The sequence below is a fragment of the Cupressus sempervirens genome, chromosome 9 (assembly GCF_028749045.1).
Source record: "Cupressus sempervirens isolate cs-2001-9-10 chromosome 9, ASM2874904v1, whole genome shotgun sequence".
Classification (NCBI taxonomy): domain Eukaryota; kingdom Viridiplantae; phylum Streptophyta; class Pinopsida; order Cupressales; family Cupressaceae; genus Cupressus; species Cupressus sempervirens.
In genome coordinates this window covers 491,081,858-491,096,138 of record NC_143126.1, presented here as the reverse complement: position 1 = coordinate 491,096,138, position 14,281 = coordinate 491,081,858, and the positions used below count along the sequence as shown (strand labels likewise).

Sequence of the window (14,281 nt, the reverse complement as noted above, 5' to 3'; positions counted from 1 at the left end):
CAGCACTCTAGGGACCATTAATGCTTTGATATAGACCCTTATCCATTTCACAAGTCCATTATCTGAGGGGGAGCCTTCAGTGCATTATAGTCACATGTGCACATCATGCGGATCCTTATGCACATTTGGCACTCATGCTGGAGATGGTGCAGATGATGGGCTCGTTACTGATCAATTCCTGAATGACACATTTGGCATTGACATATAGGTAAATTACAATTATAATTTACTAATTTGATCACATTTCATATTTATAGTGAATGATTAATTAATTAGCATCTATTGACATTGTTCAAAATTTAGGGTCAGAGTGTTGGTGGGTCTAGTAGCGATCCCTCAGCCTCATTTTTTGTCCCGTCCACGAGTCTAGAGGTATGTATCAATTTAATAATTTAAATTAATACATATATTTATTAATTAATCATATTAAGGATTGACAAAAAAATTATGCATGTGCATCAGTTCTCTATAGGATCATCGACATTTACTATGGACTCAGAGCATAGACATCATACGAACTTCGTAGAGGTACATTTGTTTCATGTTAATTTAATTAATTTGATTATATTTGTTTCATATTTCATGTTTCATGTTACATTTAACATGTATTGTATGACATGTAGCTCATGACATTGGACACTCCTCCTCATCTTTGATAGTTTTTTGATCGTGGAGTGGCTGCAGCTAAGGCTAGTTCATAGCCATTGACTGAGGTATGAAAGAATTTTCTTGGTTTTAGTTGTTGTTTATAATAGTTAGTATCAAAATTTCTAATTTTATTTAGAAGTGATTATATTGATTCAATTGTTTTAGGGTCTTGTCACACTTGATCGTCCACAAGCATTCAAGGTGGACTTACAAAGCGACTATATGATGGTGGTAAGAAAATAATTAATTTTGTGTGTACACATATTTGATTTCAATGTATAATAATTATTCATTCATTTCTACTTTGTTTGTATCAACTTAAGTTAGAGAAGAGCCTCAACAAGAGGACAAGCGAGCATGTGAGGAGAACCCCATCATCACCACCATCTCCCTCCACACAACAATCGAAGGCCTCTAGAGATTTGTTTCCTTCCCCTTGTGGGAAGGAGAAGATATAGTTGATAGACATGTACATGTATAGGCATCAATGGATATATATGTTGGATTTTATGTCAGTGGACATATTTGATATACATTTGATGTATACATGACATTTTATATTTGATGTATGACATGTATTTGATGCATGACATTATTAGACTTATGACATTATTGGTTAATATATGATATGTTTGTTCATGTACGACATTATTGGTTATCATAATATATTATGTGTTTGTTAATGTACATGACATTATTGATTATCATTTTATATTATATGTTTGTTCATGTATGACATTAAATTCAATACCTAATCAGTTCGAAACTTTGATAGAATATTGATTAACAATAAACTTTATCACTGTTTAAGCATAAGTTTATCATTTCCAATATGTCATCATCATATGATTTATGATCTTGTTCATGTTTAAAGTTTTCCTTCTCTATCATTTTTTAATCAAGTTTAATTCAATACCTAATCAATTTGAATTTTTGATACAATATTGGTCAGCAATAAACTTTATTAGTATTAAAATAGTTGTTTTATCCCCTTGCTTATGTTTGAACTTGGTGTGGGGCCTTGTGCTATCTCCTAGCTTAGGGGAGTGGGGAGGTAAGGTTCCATGGTTGGGTGGAAAGTCTTTTATCCATTGAGTATTTTTCTAGATTTTTTCAAGAGCCTTGGATGATCTTTCTTCATACTTTCCAATTTTGCATCTTTTTTTGTGTGTGACTAGATGTTGCAACATCATATTTTTGTATCATGACTATGATATAATACTTATGTATCCATTTTTTATAGAAATCATGTTGGAGGAGAAAAATGTTAGAAGTATATGAAAACGTGATATATAATGATTACTTGCTCCTTGTAATATGTATATGTACACATGCTTAGTTGCACTAAAGAAGAATGAGTATATCGAGATGATTCTACTTGGTATGCTTATGTGATTTTTATGCTATCTAATTGTAATAATGGATTTAATTATTTATAATGAAATTTTGTTCATATATTTATGATGGTTTTTACTTATGGGAACTTATGTATGCGTTTCTAGTAGTGATGTTTGGGAACCTGTAAGAACTTGGTTGTTGAGTTAATATGGAATATTCACATATTTAATCAATGAGATATATAAAAATATTTAATGTTAGAATAATTGAAAATGAAATGTATGTGCTTCAATTTTGTGTTAAAAATAGAATAAAGTTTACTCCACTTTTACACTTATTAGTTATGTGATCTCTTAGGTTCCCTGTCAGGGGGATACAAGGAAGAATTACTCTCTAGATTTCTTACATTACTAGATAGATTTCTTGTAATATTGTGGTTATTGAAATTGAGACTTGTGATTTCTTTGATTCTTTAGGTGTAGATAGGCCACAAAACTTACGAGCAAGTTAAATTTACTACTAGGTCAAGGTACTCAAGGCACTCTAGGTCTTCATGAAGCATTTTCAAGGACTCTGCATCATACCACCTTTCTAGGTATCTCTTCAACAAGTTGATAAGGTTTTTAGATATTAGGAATAAGATCATTTCATAACAAGCCCATTTGTAAAGGCTCAAGGTTCATTTGGTGTTCATATAAACCATGAATCCTTAGAGACCTATAAGGGCAAAAATAGGTCTCGAATAAGGAATATACTCCAAAGAAGGTTGAAAAGACCTTAGAATAGGTTTAGGTAAGTCTTAAGGTAGGTTTAAAAGTCTTAGGACTTCTTGGTTTGAAAATTGCAAAAATGCAACAAAAGTTGCTAAGCAATTTTTTGTCAAAAGTTGCTAATTTGGGATGAAGAAGTTTGAACCAATTCCAAATATTTCTATGGTATTTAATTAGTCAATAAAGCATATAAATGTAACACCCAACCTTCCCAAAAGAACTAGTTGGTTTAATGTTTGAATTTTTGCAAGTTTTAATAAAATTTATTGGTTTTTTGGCTCAGAATTGCTGCATTCTCGCTTCCACGCATTTTGTACAGATTGGGATAGGAGGTTGAATGGTCCAAGGAGAAAATTTATTGATTCCTCTATCCTATGCACTTGATTTGATGTTTATTGGTGATTTCTAAGCAAAGTTAGAGCATTTTTTCTAAAAGTAGTCCAGAAACCCTAGGTTCAGGAGGGTTTTGTGCAAATGGACCTATAGCTTTAAATTGTATGGTTCAAATGGCACAAAACCCAATGGAAATGAAAGCCCTAGGAGTGTTCTTACAAATTCAAAAAGTTGGAGTTGAAAAACCAAGGGAAGGTAATTTTACTTGCAAGCCCTAGGCCAAATATTTGCATGTATTTGGTCCTAAATTGTAGGAATTTGAGTTGTTAGAGTTTTAGGTGAAGTAAATCAACTAATTAAAGGTGGATTTAGTGTTTAAATAGTCCCTAGAAAAGATCCTAAGCCCTGCACCTGATGCAGAGCCTCCCACTATTCTCTTAGGAATCACAACTCAACTCTAGGATTCCTTTGTACTCTTGGAATCTACCCAAGGAATCTAACTCTAATAGGGTTCAAGAGAATGTATTTGACTTGGTAATACCTTTCCACAACCATATCTAAGAGTTTATAACTCAATTCTTCAGTTTGTCTTCAAAACACCCGCGTTGCTAGCTATGCACCTAGTGTACCCTAGTGCCTCCAACATACCAAAACCCATCCTAGGCTTCACACCATGACCCCAACACCTTGGTCATCTCAAAAAATCCCATATAACATGTTCCAACTCCTTGCAACCTCTCATCAACTCATCTCTTACACTTTCCCAATTTTGCCTATTTTAGGTTTGACTCGACTAGCCCTTGCCAGACAATAATTCACAATTTTCCCCCAAATTTTCCATTGAACTTCCCAAAAACTTTGGTGTTCAAAATAAAATTTATCCCCTTCTAAAACATACCAAAATTTCAACTATATTTTTTTTGTAAAGTATCTCTCAAATCTTGCTATCTCAGTTACACAACTAGGCCTAATTAGTGGTCATTTACAAAGCAACTCATAACCCCTTATTTTATGGAACCTTAACAACCTCAAATAGTCTTTTAATATGACTCAAATGAAAGGATTTTAAATTTTTTTTGGTCACTCTAGCATTTCTACATCCCCATTCACCAAACCCTCACTTCTAGGCCCTTTACCCTAGGGCTTTCCCAAAAACTCATCTCCCAATATTTCTAGATCTTGTAAATGGATCAAACATAATTAAAATCATCCCAATATATGATATCAAACATAAAACTTATCCTTTTTTGGATAAAACTGTTACTTCTCTACTTGGGGCAGTCACCCATGCCCATGCTCTTCACTACCCAGCCAGACTTTGGTTCTTTCTCTCTATCAAAACTCTTACCCTACACACAAAATCATCATATATATATTCATTAAAATTTTAACACCTCTCCCACAAGTTACATCTACATCATAGACAGTGGGAGGGGTAAATCCATTAATCTAACCTCAAAATAGTGAAGGATTATCATGTGCTAGAGATAGACAGTGATGTATTATGTACTATTACAAACAACTCTGCAAGCTGAATTGTCTGTAATGGAAAAGAGATATTAGAAGAACATAAAAAAGACGTTATAAATCATTAATATTTCAATACAAAATCTTAAGAGGCAAAGTAACTTGTTTAAATTTTAAAACCACAAAAAATGCAACAATCATTGTTATGTGACAGTTAGAAATGACAAAAAAAACATATGAAATGTTATTGATTCTTCAAAATTCTCTTGAGATATTTGAGAACCTTCCAAAACACTCAAAAGACCTTCCTTTTATCAACTTTTCTCTTCCCCAAAACTACTACAACTTCCCTTGGATCAACTGAAACAGTCTAACTATTCTATGACAATTTTAGATAGTTTTAATAACTTTTTATTAACAAAGCTTTACTAATTTGTTTCTCATTTCGACCTTTTATGACTTAGGATTTTTAATACCTTTAAGATCACCACTAATTTACTTAATAATTTCTAAAATACTTATAGACCTCAACTTAACCTCTTAGACTCCACTAGATTGCCATGTTTGGCTTATTAGTAACATTATGACAACTTCACATATTTTGGCAATTACATTGACTTTCATGCATTTCCTATACAACTTATGACTTAATGACCTCATAAAACCTTCCTAGGACCCAAATACACCCCATGGACTATTGCATTACATGAAATGACTTCCTTATCCCATATTTTAACTTTTTAGCCATTTAGGCCTCTTTATGGAAATTTATTGCATTATTTGTACTTTTTAACATTCCAAGTACATTTCAATGGCTCAAAGGCCATGATACAACATTAAATGCCTTCATGGATCCTTATTAGGTCTTCATTCCTCCTCTGTATGCATATGTCACCTCCTTGGGTCCTGGTAGGGACCTTGTGTCCTTCATACTCATGGAGATTGTTGGTGATTTAAACCTAGTTGCCTAAAGGGTAAAGAAATTGTATCCTTCCACTGTGCCACTCTGCATTAATATATATATATATATATATATATATATATATATATATATATATATATATATATATATTAGAAATAGAAGACTTAGAACTCATTGGATCTAGGTGATTCTCATAGAGTTGAGGTACATGGACTTCCTACGATGTCACCCACCCTAGTACTACTCTCACTTGAGCACACTTAACTATAAAATTTCCTTTATGATTAAACCCACTCCTCCTACAAAAAAATTTGCAAAACCTTCACCAAGTGTTGTGCCTTATGAACCATTCATTATAATTTCTCTTAAGCTCATTGATTGATAAGTAGGAGACATTTCTACAAGAAGTCAAATTGTGATATTGCTATTAAAATTAAACTATGTAGTATTTGAGACAAATTCATTGACCCATGTTTCATGAGTAGTGGTTTACATGAACTCATCTCTCCTGATAATGAATAGAACACTTAGCACTCATTGAATCTAATTTATGCTTAGAGAGGTGAAGTACGAATACTTCTTAGGAGGTCACCCATCCTAGTACTACTCCAACTCAAGTGCACTTAACTAAAAAGTTTCCCCCATGGTTAAAACCACTCTTCTTGCAACTCCATTTGTAAAAGCTTCATCAAGTGTTGTGCCTTATGAACCATTCATTAGTAATCCCCTTAAGCTTGTTAGTTGATAAGTAACATATATATTCCACAACATGTCAAATTGTGATATTTCTATCAAGATTCAACTATGTTGTTTCTTAGTCAAATTCATTGATCCATGTTGCATGAGTAATAGTTTTCATGAACCCATCTCTCATGAGAATGAATAGAACACTTAGGAATCATTGGATTCCTACTTATCAATTAACAATCGCCAATCCAAACAATACACTACACCATCCCCTCAACTCCTAGAAGTAGTAATTTGTATGCCACATGCTAGCAATCATCACAACACAAACCAAATGAATTGAAAATTCCAAATCATGCACTATTCCGAGTCTTCTACCATGCTTTATGCTCCCAAACCTTAATTCTAGGTCACCAACAAGTTATAACCAAAATATGGTAACAATACCTGACATATTTCTCTATCACTAGCCTACAACTAGTCTTCACTAAAACATCTATCACTTAATCAAATCATTACATAAAGTATTGCAATTGTAGACATAAGGTCCATACTCATCTTGCAACACATATCCAAGCTCACATATCCATGAACATTGTACACTATTTGTATTGTTCTAATCATTGACCTTAAAACTATTCATTTTGATAGGGTTTACCCGGCCACCCAAAGGTAAAGGAGCGGACAGTTCTATCCCATGACAAAAGGTGAGAGAGATTTGGAAGTTGGCAACTTTGTACTAGCCAACACTACAAGTTTTAGCATCACTCGAGATGGCATCGCAAAATCAAAATGGAGTATGATCTCCAAAAAGCCAGAAAGGTTAGTGTAGGTCTCTGCAACATGGTCCTATAGGAACTAGAATCACATCCATACCTCGCATGAGCTCCAAGATATGCCCCATCAAATATCATAGCTCTATGGCATTTAGTGACCCTAAGGGACGTTCCAGTTCAACGTGTCTGAGAATGTTCAAGAATTGAATGGGATGAGACAAGGTTGGGGATAGGGTTTACTTGGCCATCTAGAGCTAATGAAGTAGACAGTTTGATCCCACAATGAAACATGAGAGATATTTGGTAGTTGGCAACTTTGTACTGGCCAACACTACAAGTTTCAGCATCACCTGAGATGGCGTCACAAAATCAAAATAGAGTATGATCTCTAAAAAGAGAGAGAGGTTATTCTAGGTCTCCACAACATGTATGGGAACTAGAATCACATCCATACTTTGCACAAGCTCTGAGATATGCCTCGTCAAAGATCATAGCCCTATGGCATTTAATGACCCTTAGGGACATTCTAGGTCAGCATGCCCAAGAACATTCAAGCACTCAACGGGATGAGAAAAGGTTGGGGATAGGGTTTACCTAGCCACCTAGAGCTAATAGAGTAGACATTTCAATCCCACGATGAAAAGTGAGAGAGATTTGGTAGTTGGCAACTTTGTACTGGCCAACACTACAAGTTTCAGCATCACCCGAGATGGTGTTGCAAAATAAAAATGGAGTATGATCTCTAAAAAGTGAGAGAGGTTATTGTAGGTCTCTACAACATGGTCCTATAGGAATTGGAATTGCATCCATACCTCGCATGAGCTCTGAGATATGCCCCATCAAAGATCACAGCTCTATGGCATTTAGTGACCCTTAGGGACATTCTGGTTCGGCATGCCTAAGAACATTTGAGCACTGAAAAAGATGAGATAAGGTTGGGGATAGGGTTTACCTAGCCATTAAGAGCTAATAGAGTAGACAGTTTGATCCCATGACAAAAGGTGAGAGAGATTTGGTAGTTGGCAACTTTGTATTGACCAACACAAGAAGTTTCAGCATCACCCAAGATGGCATCGCAAAATCAAAATGGAGTATGATCTCCAAAAAGAGAGAGAGGTTATTGTAGGTCTCTACAACATGGTCCTATAGGAATTCGAATCACATCTATACCTCACACGAGCTCTAAGATATGCCCATCAAAGATCACAGCCCTATGGCATTTAGTGACCCTTAGGGACATTCCAGTTCAGTGTGCCCAAGAATGTTCAAGCACTCAATGAGATAGGATGAGGTTGGGGATAGGGTTTACCTTCCACTCAAAGCTAATGAAATATATAGTTCAATTCCACAACAAAAGGTGAGAGAGATTTGGCAGTTGGTAACTTTGTATTGGCCAACACTATAAGTTTCAGCATCACTCGAGATGGCGTCGCAAAATCAAAATGGGATGGCGCCACAAAATCAAAATGGAGTATGATCTCTAAAAAGTGAGAGAGATTATTTTAGGTCTCTACAAAATGGTCCTATAGGAACTAGAATCACATCCATACCTCGCACAAAATATGAGATATGCCCCATCAAAGATCGCAGCTCTATGGCATTTAGTGACCCTTAGGGATGTTCTGGTTCGACATGCCTGAGAACGTTCAAGCACTGAATGGGATGAGACAAGTTGGAGATAGGGTTTACCTAGCCATCTAGAGCTAATCTATTAGATAGTTTGATCCCACAATAAAAGGTGAGAGAGATTTGGCAGTTGGCAACTTTGTATTGGCCAACACTACAAGTTTCAGCATCACCCGAGATGGCATTGCAAAATTAAAATAGAGTATGATCTCCAAAAAGTGAGAGAGGTTATTTTAGTTCTTTGCAAAATGATCCTATAGGAACTAGAATCACATCCATACCTCGCATGAACTCCAAGGTATGCCCTGTCAAATATCGTAGCCCTATGGCATTTAGTGACCCTTAGGGACATTTCAGTTTGGCATGCCCAAGAACATTTGAGCACTCAATAGGATGGGACAAGGTTGGGGATAGGGTTTACCTGGCCACCCAAAGCTAACAGAATAGAGAGTTTGATCCCATGACCCTTTTTCCAATAAGTTGCAAATTTGAGCAACTTTTACAACTTTCAACAATGCAACTTTGCACAAAAGTGTATTTTTTAAATTTTTCACTTGATTCCAATTCTATGACTTGAAAAAGGTTTGGAAATAGTAAAATGAATTATTTACAAATGCTCAGCCCTTCACCAATTCCCAAATTCTTGCATTTTTGCAATTTTGCTTTGACAACTTTTGCAATTTTTTGCAATTTTTGACATCTTAACTCCTAGATGCCTAAAACTTAACCTAATGACCCTAAGGACCTTTATAACCTTCTAAGAAACCCAAAAACTCCTAAGAATCCCCAATCACAAGGAAAACCTATCACAAAGACAACTAATCACTAGTTGCTCTTAAGGGCATCACACGGCTTATTTGACAGAAAACCTCACAAATACAAATAACAACCAGGGGTGACTTCCAAGAATGGAAAAGGTCAATTTAGGTCCAAACTAACATGAATACAACATTAGATTCAAACTATGCAACTTTCATTCGCTAGTTGCTTCACAAACCCAAGACTAGGCTTGTAGCCTTGAACATGGAAAATCACAAACATATCCTCACAAACCAAAGAACAAAATCACTGATTTAGATACCCTTTTTGGTTTTATACAACATACTAATTCCTTGGGATCTCAAGAGAAGTATGAAGCAACTAAATTTTTTAAGGCTCACTTAGGAATGTAGGCAATTAGGCATCCATTAACAAAGGAAGTACCCTACCCCTTGAATAAAACTTCAATCCAAAAATTGGAACATGAGGAGGATCATGTCAAATGATCACATAACAATTTTCAAGCCTCAAAACCTTCTCTGTAGTGAGTTATGGAAGATGTTGCTACGAATTTCTAGGATGCACATGGATCTTGCATGCCTAGGGCATCAATTTTTTCTCTCCAGCCTCATTATTTTGACCTAAAACCAAAAGTAACATAAAACACATTGTCCTAAATCAAATTCCACCAAGGGTTGTTAATTTTCCATGGTGGAATCTCAAGATATGAGGGAAAATAGATGAAACCCTAAGTAATGGCACAAAATGGGGACAACAATTAGTAAAATGGGAATATCTTGAGTTGTAGAGAAAATTAGAACCTCATTCTAAGTGCAATAAAAAGAAGATTGACAAAGCTATCCAACCATACTAGACATCCATACTTATATGTGATTAACTTGACCAATGAGCTAGTATTTTTCATCATTTTGACCGAGAAAGCTAGGATTAGCCCTATTAGAAATACTGGTAACAATTATGTAAATCAGTTGTTGGGGGTTTAGGAACTTTAAATTTGGGTTCTTTTGAGAGATTAGGTCCATAGAAACCTTTTCTATCATGAAAGTTCAGTTCTAAACCCATCTAGGGAGAGTTTTCCTTTTTAGGCCTATTGGAGAAGAGGAGTCCCTAAGAAGTTGTGATTGATCTAAGTCAGTTGAGAACCCTAGTGGTGCAGGGCACCTAAGGCTATTAGGCATGAATTCAAGGTGTTTAGTAGGTTAGAATCATTAGAAAAGAAGTTTGATCCATACTTGTAATAAAAGACTCAATTGTAAGGTACAATGGCACATTGGTGTGGTTATAAGCCAAGTGACCATTTGTAACCAAGGAGTCATAATAGGTGTGATTTTGAGTATTTTGATGTTTTTAGGATGTTTTAGGTGGATTTGAGTCATTAAGACACCTTTGGATTAAAGGTTTTTTAAAAAGTGCAAAAGTGCAAGAAAGTTGCAAAATGCAAAAATTTTCTAAAGAGCAATTTTTGCAATTTTTGTTGTCAAACTAAAAAAAGGAAGTTGTATAGTCTTCCAACCATCCAAATAGAAGTTTTAACCATTGGAAGGCACTTATTTAAGGTCTCCAAATTTGGGGAAGGTCATTGTATGGATGAGTGGACAACATTTGGTGAATAAAACTCAGAATTTATGCATTTTTGCTATTTTTTCAATTCTATACAGATTGGGAGTGGCACAAGTTGCATATGGTTGGATAGAGGGTTGAGTCAAGATTCCATTACATTTGGTTTGAAGTGTTTATCTTATCTAAAACAAAAGTTATAGCAGATTTTGTGAAGGTTACTCGAATTTACCCTAAATCTAAGAGTTTCAGCAAGATGGCCTCCTAACTTGCAAACCCATTGTGAGATTTCAATGCCACTTTTTGGAATGCAATTTAGGAGAGGGATCTTTAAGATGGAAAAGTTTTAGTGTTGTAGGAGTAGGGCACCTATTTTTACCAGTAAGCCCTAGACTGAACATAGTCTTATGTCTAGTCTAGTTTTGAAGGAAAAAGAAAGATCAAACTCCCAAGTTGATTGATTTGACCCAAGTGAAGGGTGTAGAAAGACAAATTAAAGGTGTAGAAGAGATCCAAGGGGTTGAACCAAGTCTATGAACCCATTTTTTTATGTTTTCCTTGTAACCCAGCCTAAACTGGTGTTACACTTATATTTTTCTTCAGCCTTAAAGTCAAACATTTATGTCATGGGAGTGCCCAAGTTGAAGTTGAAGTTAAACCTTCAGGTCAGTTCAACTTCAATTTCAGTGATTTCATAATATCCTTTCAAGTGTCAAAGTCGAAGCTGAATCTTCTAGCCAGGTCAAGTTTAACTTCAGGTTCTGTCATTAGCACAAAATGCTAAAAATAGGCTAGTCATTCTCCTATTTGTCAGCATTGCTATTCACATATGGGGAGGTTGAAGTTGAAGTTGAATTTTTAGGTTAGTTCAACTTCAACTTCAAGTTCATGTTAGAATCGGTGCAAAATGCAGTGTTCAGTTCAAAGTTTCAGTTTCAGCCCTAGCAATCAGAAGTTCGAGAATCATTATGATTCAATCAAGATTGGGAGCTTCAAAATTGTATTTGAAATGGTGAAGCTTGAAAAGAATCCACCATTCTTAAGTTCAAAGCTCATGGATAGTTTCAAGTATGCAGTTCACAGATCAATGGCCTAGATTCAGTAGTTGGAATTTGAGGCTCAAATTCAAAATCAAGCTCAGATCCTGTTTCAAGGTTCCAAGTCTAAGACCCAAGGCCAGAAGAGGATAGTGGATAACGAGATGAGATGGAAGTTAAAGGAAATCATTGTTATCTACCATGAAAGATGCATTGACGATAATGGAGGATATGAATTCAAAATCGAGCCTTATTTCATTATAAGTAATACGTTTTGGCTTTCCAGGTGCTTGATAAATTCATAAATGAATATGGGCATTTAAGGTGGAGACATAATAGGCATGCTAACATGAATCTATATATGCTAGTGACTGTGAGGTCATAGATCTTTGTGTGAGCTTGAAGACACTCCAAACCTAACAATAAGAGAGGCGGCACTGTAGATTATTCAGCTAATAAAAGATGAAGTTGAAGTTGATTATCCTAAAGTTGTGTCTTGCACGTGAATCTTAGCATTAGCAAGCTCTTATGAAACTTACAATTAAATTCCAACTTGTGATTTATGTGCAGGTATTGGTGTATATACTATTATAAGTTTTAATACAACATGTAACCATAGATTTCTAACAGCATTAAAATAACAGTAACAATGTGGGGGGCATAACTTTTAGCTCCACTGTTGGATCTAATTTAATTTTAGATATGTTTTCCAAAATCAAGTTTTCTAAATCTTCACTAAAGAGATCTTCAAGATTTGACCTAGGTAAAAAGCTATAATGGATTGTGTGTAGGTCTGTCAACATACCAGCCAATGCAAATATTCTGCAGTTAGAAAAATAGTCATGTTATGGGGCCCACAGCTTTTAATCCTTCAATTGGATTGAGCTGAATTCTGGATATGTTTGAGGAAACCTAATTATCTAAATTCTCTCCAATCCATTTTGCAAGATTCCTGACGGATCAAAAGTTATGACTATTTAAGTGCAGCAGTATATTAATGACAATTACAGGATCATGATTGCAATTTGTAACCAGCACATGCCATCTATCCAAGAATGCACAAGGGATTCATTTTTAATTTGGTAAAAAGATTTGTTATAATTTATGAAACTTTAAAGTGGGTCAACTATTAAAATTCCAAAGGGGTAAGAAGAAGACGAGTCATGAGAATGATTAAACTAATTTTTCAAGAAATGGTTATGGAAACCAAAAGACAACCCAAAATGTTATTTATTGCAAGATTCAGATGTAGTGAGGGTTCTTCTCTTCACCAGGAGTTCTACAGCTATAAGAGAGGGATAATACATTTTTATGTGCGGTGATTGTAACAGGGAGGGGAATAGCAGTGTTATTTCTATTTTTCTGCAACTTGACTATAATGACAGAGATAAAATAATATTGTTATTGTTATTGTTTTGTTATGCATCTGAAATAAACTAGAGTTTCATACATCAAATCCTGAAGTCTGAATATGGTTTTCTTGGATTGAAAATGATTTTACAGTCATTTCTTTCATGTTTTAGGTGTAGTTTTGCATTATCATTCATATTCAGCAAAATAAAATAATGCTTCTTTGTACTTTCCCTGTGATATGAGAAACTGGATATGTAGTCTTGTGGCTATTTGTTCATTTTCTTTCTTCATTGTACAGCTTTTAAATCTTATAATTGTATTTATCCCATAGTGATGGGTAAATCCTAGAAAACCTTTATGTTAACCAGTTATTTAAATTCTCTGAATATCTTTCTAAAAGGGAGCTGTACCTCTCAATTCAAAGGAAAGCTATCAATCTCATGATAGTATTTCCCATTGTTAGTGTCAATTGTTCTTCTATTTTGGCATCTTGAGTCATTCTTTGTATTTAATTTTGGAAGGACAAAACTGTTTACTAACAATTGGCCATTTAGGACTGTGAAAAAAAGTGGGTATAACTTAATGTTGGAGCAAAGTTCATGATTGATCTTTTGGAATCTCTTAGGAATGGTTGAAGGGTGTTTACTAATGTAAAAAAATTGGATGGTCCTTTGTATGGTTTGGGAGTTTGACAATTGAAACTAGGAATTGTCCTAATAAGACGTGTTGGTAACAATATTTCAAATTTGATTGTTGAGTGTGAGAAACTTCAAAGTTGAGGTTTTCTTATTGGTTTGATCCTATAAAAAACCATTTCCATTAGAAAAGTTGAGTGTTGGAACCATTTAAGAGGTATTTGTCATTTTAAGCCTATTGGTGATAGGGAGTCCCTAAGTGTTGTGGTTGGTCCAAGTTGTTTGAGCACCCTAGGTTTGAGGGTTGGGCTTGTGAAGTGGAGTCCACTTAGAGGTAGAGTCTACCTATGTT

The 14,281-nt window shown here is 35.0% G+C and overlaps 2 long non-coding RNA genes across 2 annotated transcripts; both read left to right on the top strand.

Annotated features, from left to right (window-relative positions):
- Positions 1-528, top strand: LOC149539470 (uncharacterized). The gene is made up of 3 exons (XR_016356057.1): positions 1-208; positions 304-372; positions 463-528. It is a non-coding gene; the product is annotated as an uncharacterized LOC149539470 (long non-coding RNA).
- A 93-nt stretch (positions 529-621) lies between these two features.
- LOC149539469 (uncharacterized) lies at positions 622-1,020 on the top strand. Its single transcript, XR_016356113.1, has 3 exons — positions 622-713; positions 814-879; positions 976-1,020. It is a non-coding gene; the product is annotated as an uncharacterized LOC149539469 (long non-coding RNA).
- Positions 1,021-14,281: the final 13,261 nt, after the last annotated feature.